Raw genomic sequence first — 14,962 nt, forward strand, 5'->3', positions numbered from 1 at the left:
GGTGGACAGATTTGGGATTGGCTACTTTGAATCATCTCGGTGGGCTCTGGGGTGGAGGGGCAAGCCTAGTTGTCGGGGACCTGGCCCCGGGGAGATCAGGGCAAGTGGACCCTGCCTCTTGGCACGAGGCCACCTGCTAGGCAGGGGCTCTGATTGGCTGCTTTGCACACATAGGTGCTGTGGCAGGCGAGGGCTGTGTTATCTCTAGGAACTAGCCCGGCCTGGGCAGGGCGATCCCTCCCGGAGCAGCAAGGCCCCAAGATGTCAAAGCATCAGAATATAGAAAAGAAAAACTGGAATTGACACACTCCTCACCCCTCTGCTCTCACTGCCCACTCTCCCCTCTCGCAGGTCTCTGCAGCCGCCCCCTTCAGCAGTGGATAAACACCAGCGATGTGTCTCTGGTCTCCTCGACCCAAAGAAGCGCGGCATCGCTGACCCTTCCTGCCTCACTGTCCCCATCACCTCCACTTCTGGACTCCTGGCTCACAGGCCCCCGGTGGCTCCGCTGTGGCTCCTGCCTGCTTTTGCTGCACAGGTACACCTGCTTTGCGTCCTTCTCCCCTCCTCTGCGTCATCTCTGAGACAAGAGCATTTTCTCAAGGTTCTGTCCCTGATCCCTTTCTCTGGGCTCAGGCTGAGGCCACACAACAACCCCCCTTTGGTATTTTAGCTGCTGATGAAAGGGCTGTTGGTGCCTCATGGGCCATGTATCCACTTGTGAACCCCTGGATGCAAAATTCACTTGCCCTTTGACATTGGCTATAAAAGTCAAAGATGTCTCCTCCTGGGGATGGGGGAGAAAAGAACTGGGCCCAGGACACCTAGAAGAACATGGGAAGCCTTTCAAAGTCTGCAACGTGAAGCGAAGACTGGGGCTTTTTGGTCTTTTTAGGTGTAACTTTTGGGGGTGTGGGGTGGGAGAAAACCATGGTCATTTTGTCTGCCATCATCTCAGTGTTCTCAGCCTGAGAAAGCCTGATGCACCCAAGCCCTGACCCCCAACCTTCACGCGAGTCTTTGGCATCTAGTGGAAGAGACAGCAGCCTCCGGATACAACACAGCTCGTACCCCGAGAGAGGCAGGTGCCAGCCTGACCGCCCAGGGGGCCCCCTGGCTCCGGCTCCAGAGTGCACACCTATCCAGGTTCCCTGTCGCGGCTACAACAAATGACCTCAGCCACGGTGGCTCAAAGCAACGCAGATTTATGAGCCTGCAGTCCTAGAGGGCACAAGTCCTAAAATCAAGGTGTTGGCAGGGCCAAGATCGTCCCGGAGGCTTTGTGGCCGATCTGTGTCCTCACCTCCCCCGCCTTCTAGAGTGGCCTGCACGCCCCGACTCATGGCCTTCCTCCTCCTGCAAAGCCAGCCATGAAGCACCTTCCGGTCTCTGCCTCTGCAGCCTGCTTCTGTCGCCACTCTCCTTCTCTGACCCTCTGGCCTCCCTGTCCTCAGGACCCTTGTGATGACATGGGGCCACCTGGATAATCCAGGATCATCTCATCTCCAGAGCCTTAACCACATCTGCAGAGTCCCTTTTGCTATGTAAGGCGACATATTCTCAGGTTCTGGGGATCAGGACAACGGACATCTTGTGGGGGGGGAGCATTATTCTGCCTGCCGCAGCACCCATGGGGGTCACACTTCTAAGACAGGTGCCCACGAAACACTTCTTCAGGGAAGGGATATGTGGACCCAGTTCTGGAAAATGGTAGGTCACCCAGATGTGATCTGAAGGCCTTTGACATCAGCCCGAGAACCCAGGCAAGGGAGACCCCTTTCCAGGCTCAGTTCTGCAAAGTGAGGGATTCTCACCCGGGGCAATTCTGCCCCCAAGGGACACCTGGCAACGTCTGGAGAGAGAGGTGGTTGTCACAGCAGGAGAAGAGGGACGCCCCCTCACCACAAAGAATCCTCTGGCCCAATGGCCAGTGCCCCTACAGCATAGCTACTAGCACCTGTCTCCTGGCCGTGTCTCCAAACCCCAAGGGGCTCCACCACCCCCTTGGAGGGTTTCTGCTCAATGACCTTTGGCCTCTGACACCAGTCCCGCCTTTCTTGAGAAAAGCAGTTTTCAGTTTCTCCTGACCCTTGGCCTACACTGGGTACATTTGAGTGGGTTGGACACTCCTAGCTGGGGAATTTGAAGGCCCAGGAAGAAGAGGATGGAACAGGAGCAGTGCTTTCCGCCCACCCCACCCCACCCCTCCCCACCCCTCCCCACCACACCCCTCCCCAGGCTGACTGCCCTGGCCTCTGGGTCCCCATGCTGGGAAAGTGAGGCAGATGGTGTGCTAAGGACACTGGTCACTGGGTGGGGACTAAGCTAGTTCACTCACGCAGCACAGGGCAGCAGGTGACAGACCCGGGACAAAAGAAGGAGGGAGTTGGGGGTGAGCTGTCCCCCTCCAGCTCCTTGTTGCTGCTGCCCTGTAACACAGTCAGCGACACCCCTGGAGTCAGATGTGTGGTCACTGGGCTGGGGCAGGGGTGCAAGGGCCCCCAGCTTCGGGGGCCTGATTTGCTGGTGGGGGCGGGCTAGAGGCAGGCCCTGCCAGAACACAATCAGCCCAGGCTAGAGTCTTGGAAGGGCCTGCTTCTTGTCCATTCGGCCAGCAAACCTTTGACACCTGCCGGGTGCCGGGCCCTGTGTTGGGCAGCGGGGGTGACAAGACTCAGCCGGTCCCTCAAGGGGCCACAGTGACCAGGAAGAGCAGGGCTCATGCTGGTGACTGTTTACCTGAGCTAGACCCCGTGCCGGGGGTCTCACCGCTGCTTTCTTCGTGGCATGGTGGTGGGGGTAGGGGGACAGACTTACTGCCCTTCTAGGGGAAGGGACGGGGCATGTTGGCCAGGGAGGAGGGAGGCGGAGGTCTGGGCCAAGCAAGCCCCCGTGCAGCGGTACAGAGAGGGGGAGGAAGGACAGCATGTGTCCGTGGGGGCTCCCCTCGGTGTGAGACCGAGAAGACCCTTGCTCCCGGGGATAGGAGGGTTGCTCTGGGAAGATGGCCGGACCCCACTGTTACTCCTTGCTGCCCGTAGCTAATCTGGCCGGCCTCTGTGGACTTCCATGTGGCTGCTCTCTGGGCTGGAGTCCCTGATGTATGGCTCCCCATCCCCCCACCGGGGCCCCAGGTCAGCCCCATCCACAGAGAATGGGGTGTCCAAGCCCCAGAATCCTGCTTCCTGAAGCGTGGAAGGCTGGGCGGTGCCCACAGATGATGAGGGGCCGCCTGAGCTCCTGGGCCCACCCCTGCGGGAACCCAGGGGGCTGTGGCACAAATCACACACTTCCCTAGTGTTGTGGACTGAATGGTGTCCCCACGTCCGGAACTCATGTGTCACAGCCCCACCCTGCAGGACCTCAGAATGTGACTGTGTTTGGAGAGAGGGCCTCTAAAGGAGGTGATCAAGTTAAAATGAGGCCATCAGGGTGGGCCCTGATCCAGTATGACTGGTGTCCTTACAAAAAGGGGAAATTAGGACACAGATGCGCACCGAAGACCATGTGAGGACACGGGGGGGGGGGGGGGGGGGGGGGGGGGGAGGCGGCCATCTGCAGGCCAAGGAGGGACGCCTCAGAACAAACCAGCCCTGCCCACACCTGGATCTTGGGCTTCTGGCCTCCAGAACGAACCAGGAGGAAATATTTTTTTAAACGAGAAGAAGACTATTTAAAACGTACCATCGGATACATGTAATAGTATCAGCCATTTATTTAGGGGCGCCTGGCTGGCTCAGTCGGTGGAGCGTGTGACTCTTGATCTTGGGGCTGTGGGTTTGAGCCCCAGGATGGTGTACAAAGGACTCAAAAATGAAATCTTTAAAAATACAACCAAAAACATTTATTTGATGCTTTCAACGCGAGGAAATAAATTTGTTGTTCATAAACCACCCAGACCGGGCTGCCAGGTTATGTCCACCAGGGCAAACACTACGTCCAGGGTCCAGGACGTACCTGAGACAGCGGCGTATCGGGTGCCTACGGATGTGGGGAAGGAACAAAGACCAAGACAGACCCTTCCTCCATGGCCATGGCTTCTCCACTCTCCTGTGTGGACCTGGTGCTTTAACTGCACTGAGGAGGGTCTCCTTCCCTCTAAACTCAACCATCTTAAGCCACTGGGCCCCAGTTGAATGGGGGAGTGGACAGAACCCCCCCCAAGATGCCACCATGAGCCGATGACCCCCCACCCAGCTGAGCTCTCCTTCTCCACAGTGGTCCATGCAAACTTTCTCCTCCGGACCCTCCTCTCTCCTAGACCCCACCCACCTCTCATCTGCATCCCACTTGGTCTTTCCTACTGTCCATCCCCTTGGGCCCGTACCCTACTCTCCCCCTCATTTTTCCAGCCTGGGGTGGAGGGTCATGTGCGGTGTAGGTGCGATTCTGTGCCCCACCTTGTTCCCGTACATCACGAGCTCTTTATTTAGCACCACGGTCCCAGCCAGTGGCTCCTCTCTGCCGATCTCTGGGAATGTGTGATCCTGCGCCCACTTGATCCTTCTGTAAAATGGGGCTAAGAGGACCCAGCTCAGAGGCTGACTGTGAAGACTCCACACAGTGGTCTGCCTGGAGGCGGGGAGCCCCTCTTATTCCGTACGGTTGCAGGCCTCCTGTCTTTTCTAGCGGACGTAAAATTCACCGAGCCAGCCTCCCCTCTGGGCATTCAGGCTGATGCCAAGCCAAAGGTGAGTCACTGAAGTCCACGAGAAGTGTCCTCCGGGGGGCGCCAGGGTGGCCCAGCCGGTTAAGCATCCGACTCTTGACTTCCGCTCAGGTCACAATCTCGCGGTTCCCGAGTTCGCACCCCATGTCGGGCCCTGTGCTGTCAGTGCAGAGCCTGCGTGGGATTCTCTGTCTCCGCCCCTCCTCCTCTAGCTTTCTCTCTCTCTCTCTCAAAAATAAAAAAATTTTTTTTTTAATTTATAGGAGAAAAAGTAACATCCTCCTGCAGACAGCCCTTCCACGGGTGACTCAGGATCACTGTGAGTGGTACGACCACAGGGGCAGAATATGAACCCTCTTCTGTGCTGGGCAGGTATCTTAAAATGGGTGTCTTCCCAATTTAATGGGGCTGCCGCCCCCGAAGAAAGCCAACGTGGGGGGTTCTGGCATGATCTTCACCTGGACTAGCCCTCATCCTTGGGCCTCGACAACTCGGTGGGGGAGCTGCTCTGAGGTTTGTTGACTCTCCCCTCCTGCGAACTGTTTTTGATCTTTGCTCCTTCGGTTCTTATCGATTTGTGTGAGCTTTTAATAGACTGATAACCCCTGGCTTGTTCCTATCACACAACTGGCTCTTGACACAGAGTTCAGGGTGCCCAGAGCGCTCCGAGAACGGCTGCTGGGTGTGCTTTGGGTATTTTGTCTGGGGAGCTGGGAGGTTTGAAGATTTTTTATGATACAGGGAGTGTGGGTGTTGGGGGGGGGGGGCAGAACCTGGTAACAGAAACATCCATCCTTTGGTGCTCCTGCCCAGCTCGTCAGGGGCGGGTGGGAGGCACCATGCACGTGGACTGCGGCAAGTACGTGAGTCCCTGGCCTGCTCCCTGTGGGCTGGAGGAAGAACGAGGCTGGAGAAGCGTCGCAGAGGCTACCTCCCTGCCAGTGACTCGCGAGCACTAAGTCTCCAGCTCATTTATAAAGACAAGATCAGGGAAGCCAGCCTGGTGGTTTCTTACAAAGTTAAACATAGCGTTACCATGTGACCCAGCCATCCACTGCTGGCTGTACACCCAAGAGCGTGGAAACCATGTTCGTAGGGGCGCCTGGGTGGCTCAGTTGGTTAAGCATCTGACTTGATTTCGGCTCAGATCTCGACCCTATGGTTCATGGGATCGAGCCTTGCACTGGGCTCTGTGCTGATGGCACGGAGCCTGTTTGGGGTTCTCTCTCCCTCTCTCGCTGCCCCTCCTTCCCTCTCTTTCAAAATAAATAAGTAATAAAAAAAAAAAAATATATATATATATATATATATGTATATGTATATATATATACACACACACACACACACACATATTCACATATCTCGTGGTTCGTGGGTTTGAGCCCTGTGTCAGGCTCTGTGATGACAGCTCAGAGCCTGAAGCCTGCTTCAGATTCTGTGTCTTGCCCTCTCTCTGCCCCTCCCCTGCTAATGCTCTCTCTCCAAAAATAAACATTAAAAATTTTTTAAAATAAATAAACGTTAAGAAATATTAAAGAAATAAAAGAGGGGTGCCTGGGTGGCTCGGTCGGTTAAGCGTTTGGCTTTGGCTCAGGTCATGATCTCACAGCTCACGAGTTTGAGGCCCGCGTCGGGCTCTGTGCTGACAGCTCGGAGCCTGGAGCCTGCTTCGGATTCTGTGTCTCCCTCTCTCTCTGCCCTTAACCCACTCACATTCTCTCTCTCAAAAATAAACAAACATTTAAAAAAAAAAAAAGAAAAGAAACATTCACAAAAATCACTACAGAAAACCCAACAAATACATGTGAAACATTTACAGGCAAAGCGAGAGACCTTGTTTGGCACAGAAAGGAAAAATCAGAAATCTTAAAAATGAAAAACAAAAGTGAGAGTGGCTACTCAAGTCACTGTAGGAACGCGGGTGACCGAGTGCACACACCTGGAAGTGAAAGCGATCGCTATGGGCGATACTCCAGGACAGGAGGGGAGGCCAGGCCACTCCGTGACCCCGGGAGCCAGAGCTACAGGGCCTTTCCTAGCCTTTGACCTGATGAGAGATAAAGCGTCCAGTGCTGTTCTTGCAGTGGAATGCTTACAGGTCAGTCAGATGCAGAGAGATCGTTCTGGAAAACAAAACTTGCCAAGCTCGTCCAGGTCAGTGACCCACGTTATCTCAGGTGGTGGCGGTCGAGGAGTCGCGGTTTTCAGACGAGAAGCGGGGCCGTGCTGCTCTTTGGGGCGTTAACGGCGCCACGTGCTCTGCCCAGTGCCCGCTCCCCTTGTGTCCCTGAGCAGGTGCTGCCACCTGCCTTTCACTAAGAAGCAAACAGAGGCGCAGGGAAGTTACTAGCACAGTGGTTCCTGAAAGACAGCCCCGCATCTCTTTGCCTGCTCCAGGGACGGGCCTTCCAGGTCAGAAATGTGCGCAAATGGGAACCACAGGGGACCGACACCCAGAAGGAGCCTTGGCTACCTGGTTTTCCAATTCTGAAATGATCAGGGACCTGAGCTCCAAACCGTTGCTCACCTGAAAATAAATGCTGCTGCCTGAGAAGAAATACAGCTTCTTATTTCTTTACACAACTGACCTACTCAGGACTTGAGATGGAATCAGACCGGAGTTGGGGCTGTGAAGTGCATGAGTGCCAGAAGGTTCTCTGGGCTTGTCCAGGCCTGCCCGGCCTCTGTTCTCAGAACAAATATCTGCTTTGGTGCCTCGGCTCTGGGAGCTGACCAGTGAACGGCTGGCTCACTGGACGGCGACACCCATTTCTTATGGCACCAAAATAGCCCCCACCCACTTTGGGAACCCTGTAAATGGTTCAGATGTCACAGCTTCTGATGCGGACAGCACAGAGCCTGCTTAGGATTCTCTCTCTCTCCCTCCCTCCCTCTCTCTCTCAAAATAAACGTACATACATACATACATTTCTCTTTTGCTACAAGACAAATTTTTTTACATGCTCACTGCCTATGGCAGGTGTACTGGTTCCTTGAGGCTGCTGTCACAAATGACTGCAATCTTGGTGGCTTGAAACAACACACATTTATTCTCCTACGGTCCTAGAGGTCAGAAGTCTGACATCAGTCTTGCCAGACTAAAATCAGGGTGCCAGCAGGGCTGCGGCCCTTCTGGAAGTGCTAGGAGGAAATCTGTTTCTGGCCTTTTCTAGCCTCTAGGGGCTGCCTGCATTCTGTGCCTCAAGGCGCCTCCTCCACCTTCAAAGCCAGCAACGGGATCACCGAACTCTGACCTCTGCTTCTGTCATCACATCTTCTCTGACTCTGATTCTCCTCCCCCCCTCTTGTAAGATCCTTGTGATTACATGTCCCATGTAGATCATCCACAACAATCTCCCCCTCTCTAGATCCTTAATACCATCTGCAAAGTCCCCTTTGCCAGGTAAGGTCACACAGTCATAGGTGCCAAGAGATTAGGACATGGACATCTTTGGGGGCTGTTATTCTGTCCACCATAAGAGAATTCACATACTTTTTCTGAAGAGGGCCCAACAGTAAATACTGTGGGCTTTGGGGGCCATCTGGCCTCCGTTACCAGGACTGGCTACACAATTTTCAGGGCCCAGTGCAAGATAAAAAGGAGGGGACCCTTATTCGTGTGTTATTAAGAATTTTAAAACAGTGGGGTGCCTGGGTGGCTCAGTCGGTTAAGTGTCTGACTCTTGATTTTGGCTCAGGTCATGATCCCATGGTTCACGGGTTTGAGCCCTGCGTCGGGCTCTGTGCTGACAGCTCGGAGCCTGGAGCCTGCTTTGGATTCTCTGTCTCCCTCGCTCCCTCTGGCCCTCCCCCGCTCATGCTCTCTCACTCTCAAAAAATAAGCATTATTAAAAAAAAAAGAATTTTAACACGGGGACAGAGATGCAGAGCCCTATGAGATTATACAGTTTGCACAGCCGTGACGCAGGCCCTGCCTGAGCAAATTTGCTTCTGTTATGGCCAGAAAGCAGCCACGGGCCACATGCAGACGACAGGCGTCGTTGTGTCACTATCAAACCTGATGGCGACACGCAAACTGTGATTTCCTCGTGTCACAAGATGCTATTCTGCTTTTGCTTCTGGTTTTGTTTAAGTCGGCTCCACGCCCAACGTGGGGCCTGAACCCACGACCCTGAGACGAAGAGTCACATGCTCCACCGACTGAGCCAGCAGGGACCTCCTCTTTTGTTATCTTTTCAACCACTTAAAAATGGAAGCATCGTTTTTACGTACAGGCCGACAAAACCAGGTGTAGGCTGAACTGAGCTATAATCTGCCAGCTTCTGGCCCACGGGATAAAATCCCGTCTCTGCCTGACTCGCCAGGGCCCTCCGAAGCTGGAGACTGACCTCTAGTCCCACCTCACAATCTGCATCCAGCACTCCTGACGGTTCCCGTTCCCTAACAGATCCCCCAAGACAGATCGTGCCTTCGTGCCCTCGGGCCCCTCCTTCCAGAAGCCCCAAGTCCCACATGCTCCCACTGTGTTCCAGCTTGGACGCTGCCCTCCACGAGGTGGCTCTGTGCCTATCCCGTCACCCTGGCTGGACTTACATGTCTGTGTGTCCTCCTCTCCTTCAGGGAGTGATGTGTTCAAGTGCGGGGGTGCAGGCCAAGTTATCTTTGGGTCTCCTGACCTCACGGGCCCTCTGAACTTAAAGTGACACCAAGAAGAATCTAGAGCTTTGGTAGCTAGAGTGTACTCAGATTCCAACCCCTAAAAACCAAAACTATGCTTCTTACCTAAACCAAAAACCAAACAAACAAAACCCCAGAGCGAGAATTTCCTACCTTAAATTCAGACCAAGAAAATAAAGATCTCTGAGACCAAGCTGACCTGGGTTCCAATCCTGACTGTCCTTGCGAGACATGTGCCTTTGGACAAGTCACGTCCCTTGCACTTCAGACTGAGTCTCGATTCGCCACGGCTCACCAGGCCGTGTGACTTGCCCCTTCCAGCCCATGAGTCTCCTCTCCTGCCCCTGTCTCCACCACTGGCCTTTTCTCAGTTCCTAAGTGTGCCAGGTTCCCACCTGCCTCAGGGCCTTTTCACTTGTTGTTCTTGCTGCCTGAAACATTCTGTCCCTGTTTGCCTGGTGACCTACCCTTCCTGCCTCAGCTGCAGCCCCACTGATCTGGAAAGTCTTCCCTGGTCACTCCAAAATGAAGTCAGGCTCTCCTGCTACATGCTTTGCTGGCACTCTGAACCTCTGCAGAGTGTAATTATTTTGAAATTTTGTAACGATAGTCATTGTGTGATTTCTCCTCACTGTTAACAAGAATAGGATTTAATAAGTACCTCATGCCACACTCTGTTCCAAAGGGTCTAAAAGTGGGTGATTTCATTTAATTCTCCCAGTGCCTTCACAAAGTATTATAATCACCCCCATTTCACAGAAGCTGAAGCTCAGAGACGTTAAATAACTTACCCAAGGTTGCACACCCAGTCGATGTTGGAGTTGACCTCTTACGCCTGTACCCACAGGTTGACTGGGACTTCCGTGAGGGCAGATGCCCGTTCTAGCATAGTCACTGTTGTATCCCCAGGGCTGAGCACCTACACCGGGTACACTGTGGGTGATTAAAAAGTATCGATGACCTAAGGGGCACCTTAGTGGCTCAGCCGGTTGAGCATCCGACTCTTGATTTTGGCTCAGGTCATGATCTCTGCTGACCATGTGGAGCCTGTTTGGGATTCTCTCTCCCTCTCTCTGTGCCCCTCCCCTGCTCTCTCTCTCTCGCTCTCTCTCTCTCAAAATAAATAAAATAAACTTAAAAAAAAAAAACTTTCGATGACCTAAAAGAAACAACACCCCAGTAGCAATGAGCATTCCAAGTGCCCAGATCTTGGTTTCTTTTTATCTTATTTTTATTTTTTATTTCTTTAACGTTTATTTATTTTTGAGAGAGAGAGAGAGACAGAGTGAAAGCAGGGGAAGAGCAGAGGGAGGGAGACAGAATCGGAAGCAGGCTCCAGGCCCTGAGCTGTCAGCACAGAGCCCAATGCGGGGCTCGAACCCACAGACTGCGAGATCATGACCTGAGCTGAAGTCGGACGCCCAATTGACTGAGCCACCCAGGTGCCCCCAGATCTTGGTTTCTAACACTACTCTCTAATAAAAGGAACCAGGCTGGGAGAAATGACTGATTCTAGGACTGGGGCAGGAAATATGTGAGATAAACCCGAGGCAGCCTGTAGCACCAGAGAGTAAGGAAGTGCTCCCAAGAAAACCAAAAAAACCCAAACCAAATACACAGACGGGAATGTGTCGAGGAACCACAGGAGCCAACTGAAAGCACCCTCAATGGCCAAAGCTGGAATAATTCAAATAAAATAAAGTAGTATTGGGTTATAGCCCAGAGAATAAAATAAGTATCTAGAGATCACACTGATATAATCACATAATGCATAAGCTGGGGGCGCCTGGGTGGCTCAGTCGGTTAAGCGTCTGACTTCAGCTCAGGTCGTGATCTCGCGGTTTGTGAGTTCGAGCCCCGCGTCAGGCTCTGTGCTGACAGCTCGGAGCCCGGAGCCTGTTTCGGATTCTGTGTCTCCCTGTCTCTCTGCCCCTCCCCCGTTCGCACTCTGTTTCTCTCTCAAAAATAATAAATACACATTAAAAACGTAATGAATAAGCTGACAAATCAGGGAGAGAAGAGAAATCTCCCATGCAGAATTCCACAGAATTTACATAGATACCTCATTTAAGGAAGGGAATGTACCTCTTCGCTCTTTAGGTATGTGCTGCACACAGTGACTTTCTTCCAAAGTATACAGTACAGAGAGGGAGGGGGAAGTAACTTTAGAGTGGACAAACCTGACAAACGCTACCTTGGCCCACGATCAAGGCCAACATCAACAGGCACAGAACACAATGGAAGTATATACCTTTAATGGGGTGTGATGAGAGTTACACCTTACATCTGTGGTCTTCCTCCCCACAAACCCCATCCCAGTCTTACCACAAGGAAAACACCAGATAAATTCCGACAGGGGAGCATTCTACAATACCTGATCAGTCCTTCTCAAAATCATCAAAAACAAGGAAAGTCTGAGAATCTGCCATAGCCAAGAGGAGCCTAAAGAAACAGGGTCCCTGGGTGGCTCAGTCGGTTGAGCGACCGACTTCGGCTCGGGTCATGATCTCACGGTTTGTGAGTTCGAGCCCCGCGTCGGGCTCTGTGCTGACAGCTGGGAGCCTGGAGCCTGCTTCGGATTCTGGGTCTCCCTCTCTCTCTGCCCCTCCCCACTCATGCTCTGTCTCAGAAATAAACTTTAAAAAAAAATTAAAAAAAAAAAAAAAAGCAGGGCATCTCAGTGAATAGGATCGTAAAAGTTCTCATTGCAACACCAACAAGATATTTGTAATTACGGGTGTTAACTAATTGTAGTAATTATCTTATACACATACACCAAATCGTTATGCTGCACATCTAACACTAATAGTGTTACACATCAATTATAACTCCAAAAAAAGGAAGAAGAAAAAAAAAAAAACAAAAAACAGAGTACCAGGACAACCAAAAGTAATGTGTCATCCTGCATGGGATTCTGGACGTTAAGTAAAAAACAAGGAAATCTAGTAAACTATGAACTTTGGTTGACATGTATCCCTACAGCTTCGTCAATCCTAACAAATGCATCGTGCTAATGAAAGATGTTACTAACAGGAGAAGCTGGGTGTGGGGAAAACGGTAACTCTGTACTTTCAAATATTTCCGTAAATCTCCAACTGTTCCAAAAGACAAAGTCTATTCATGAGAATGATAACAAGGCATAGATGAATAAATGAAGGATTTCATTCTTCACCATGGTGACAATGATTAAAACTCCCATCTCGGGGCGCCTGGGCGACTCAGTCAGTTAAGCATCCGACTTCAGCTCAGGTCGTGAGCTCACGGTGTGTGGGTTCGAGCCCCGCTTCGGGCTCTGTGCTGACAGCTCAGAGCCTGGAGCCTGCTTCAGATTCTGGGTCTTCCTCTCTCTCTGTCCCTCCCCTGCTCGTGCTCTGTCTCTGTCTGTCTCTCTCTCAAAACTAAATAAATGTTGGGGCACCTGGGCGGCTCAGTCGGTTGAGCGGCCGACTTCGGCTCAGGTCACGATCTCGCGGTCTGTGGGTTTGAGCCCCGCGTCAGGCTCTGTGCTGACAGCTTGGAGCCTGGAGCCTGTTTCCGATTCTGTGTCTCCCTCTCTCTCTGACCCTCCCCCGTTCATGCTCTGTCTCTCTTTGTCTCAAAAATAAATAAACGTTAAAAAAAAAAATTAAAAAAAACCTAAATAAATGTTAAAAAAAAATTAAAAAACAAACCAAAAAACTCCCATCTCACAGAGCTTTTGTGAGGATTACACAGGAGAATGCACATGAAGATTCAGCACCAGATTCAGAGGATACGCCACCACATTCTACGAAATCTATGCCATCCGCTAGAGGAGCCACAAGCTTTATGTCACTCAATTAATTAATTGATTGATTATGGTACTAAATTTAAATTAAGTAAAAATGAAGAACGTTAAAAATTCAATGCTGTGGTGGCACCAGCCACACGTCAAATGCCCAAAAGTCACCTGGAGCTGGTGGCTACTAAATGAGCCGTGATAAAGAACATGCCCATCACTGCAGGAAGTTCTCCAAACAAGGCACTAAACAACGAATGGCACAATTACTTGCTCAATTCCTGCCATCCCTCCGCACGTGCCATCTTCTCAACCTTCCCCACCTCCCTCTTTCAAAGCGCAACCCCCACATTCCCCATACTCCCCTTCTCCAATGTACTTCTTCTTCTTACCTCTCTCCACCACTTGATGCGCAATCCGCTTCATTTCTTTCCTGTCTCCCCAGCTAGCATTGCAGGGTCCAATGCAGGAGCCACGTGGTTGCTGAGCTCTTGAAACGTCGCCAGTCGAACCTGAGATGGGCCCTACGTGTAAGACATACAAGATTTCAGAGAGGTGTGGGGAAAAAGAAAAAAAGAATGTAAAAGACCTCTTAAGTTTTTATATTGATTACACGTAGAAGGAACATCTTACACATACGGAAATAAAACACATCGTTAAAAGTAACTGTTTTCAACTTTTCTTTCCCCTAACACAGCTACTAGAAAATTTAAATCACGCCCCTGGCTAACATTTGGGGCTAGCATTTTTGTCTGTTCGCTGCGCATACAAGTGACTGGCGTATAGTAGACACTCAATAAAACTTTAATGACTAACTGCTGAGCTGGGCCTCTGGGAACCCGCTAGCTCCAGTAGTCAACGCTGAATTAAGGCTGACCACGTCCCATGCTCCACCTCCTCACCATACCACATAAGGAAACTGAGGCCCGGAGAAGTGACGTCAGTCCCTTCCCAACGGCACGTAGTGCGGAAACGTCGGGGTCGGGATTCGAACCCGGGTCCGGTCCCCACAGCCATGGCGCGCTGACCATTACTACCTGGCGGGGCGGCGGCGGGAAAGACAGGCGCGGGTCACACAGCATGCGCTCCACAAGGGGCGCGGCTCTTCGGCCACCGCCTTCCGCCGGCCTCCGTGGGCTGGGCCCCAGCCGGCCCCCACCGCGGCCATCGCCGGCCACCCGCGTCTCCGCCGGCCGCCGAGCCCTTCGCAGGCGGCGCCAGCCGGAAGTCCCGCCTCCGCCGCGCGCCCCTGGGCGCCGAGACAGGCACGCCGGCCAATGAGAAGCGCACCGTGGAGGACGCCGGCCAATGGACGCGCGCGCCGGGGGGGCGTGTCCGGGCCGCGGGCCGGAGCGGGTCGTGCGCGCTGAGGAGGAGCCGCCGCCGCCGTCGCCGTCGCCGCTGCCGCCGCCGCCGCTACCGAGGCCGAGCGGAGCCGTTAGCGCCGCGCCGCCGCCGCCCGCCCGCCCCGGAGCAGCCCCGGGCCCGCCCGCCCGAGTCCAGGTGAGGCGGGGGCCTTCGGCGGCCCCCGACGGGGTAGGCCGCGGCAGGCCTGAGCTCGCCTGGCCCGGCCGCGGGCGCCCGCGGGCCTGCACCGGCCGAGGCCCAGGCCGCACCGGGCCGGGAGGGGACGCGCGCGGGCCGCGGCGGGCGGGCGGGGGCCGGCCGGTGTGGGCGCCGGCGACAGGCCCCGGGCCGGATTCCTCAGCCGCCGCGAGGGGCGGGCGAAGGGGACACGGCGTGGGCACGCGCCTGGCGGCCGGGCTCCGCGGCCGGGGCCCTAGTAGTCCTGGGAGCCGGGGAGCCGGGGGCGGGAGAGAGAAGCCAGAGGCGAGGGAGTGGGGTGAGCGCCTTCAGCGCGCAGAGGTCACGGCCCACAGGCTCGCTCCCGGGGGAAA

General features: G+C 53.5%; 1 protein-coding gene and 1 long non-coding RNA gene across 3 annotated transcripts in view; one reads left to right on the forward strand and one right to left on the reverse strand.

The window, feature by feature from the left end:
- Positions 1-6,401: 6,401 nt before the first annotated feature.
- Positions 6,402-14,329, reverse strand: LOC122213875. Of its 2 annotated transcripts, none has more exons than XR_006199672.1 (4): positions 14,102-14,329; positions 13,457-13,588; positions 10,099-10,240; positions 6,402-6,984 (listed from the first exon to the last, which is right to left on the reverse strand). It is a non-coding gene; the product is annotated as an uncharacterized LOC122213875 (long non-coding RNA). The 2 variants fall into 2 exon arrangements; XR_006199673.1 differs by lacking the exon at positions 14,102-14,329 and adding an exon at positions 13,881-14,079.
- A 199-nt stretch (positions 14,330-14,528) lies between these two features.
- Positions 14,529-14,962, forward strand: part of ELAVL1 (ELAV like RNA binding protein 1) — a 39,013-nt gene continuing 38,579 nt past the window's right edge. Inside the window, exon 1 of the mRNA XM_042928232.1 lies at positions 14,529-14,567. The gene's annotated coding sequence lies outside the window, so the exon portion shown is untranslated. The remainder of the gene's footprint in view (positions 14,568-14,962) is intronic.

This window comes from Panthera leo, chromosome A2 (genome assembly GCF_018350215.1).
Source record: "Panthera leo isolate Ple1 chromosome A2, P.leo_Ple1_pat1.1, whole genome shotgun sequence".
Lineage (NCBI taxonomy): Eukaryota > Metazoa > Chordata > Mammalia > Carnivora > Felidae > Panthera > Panthera leo.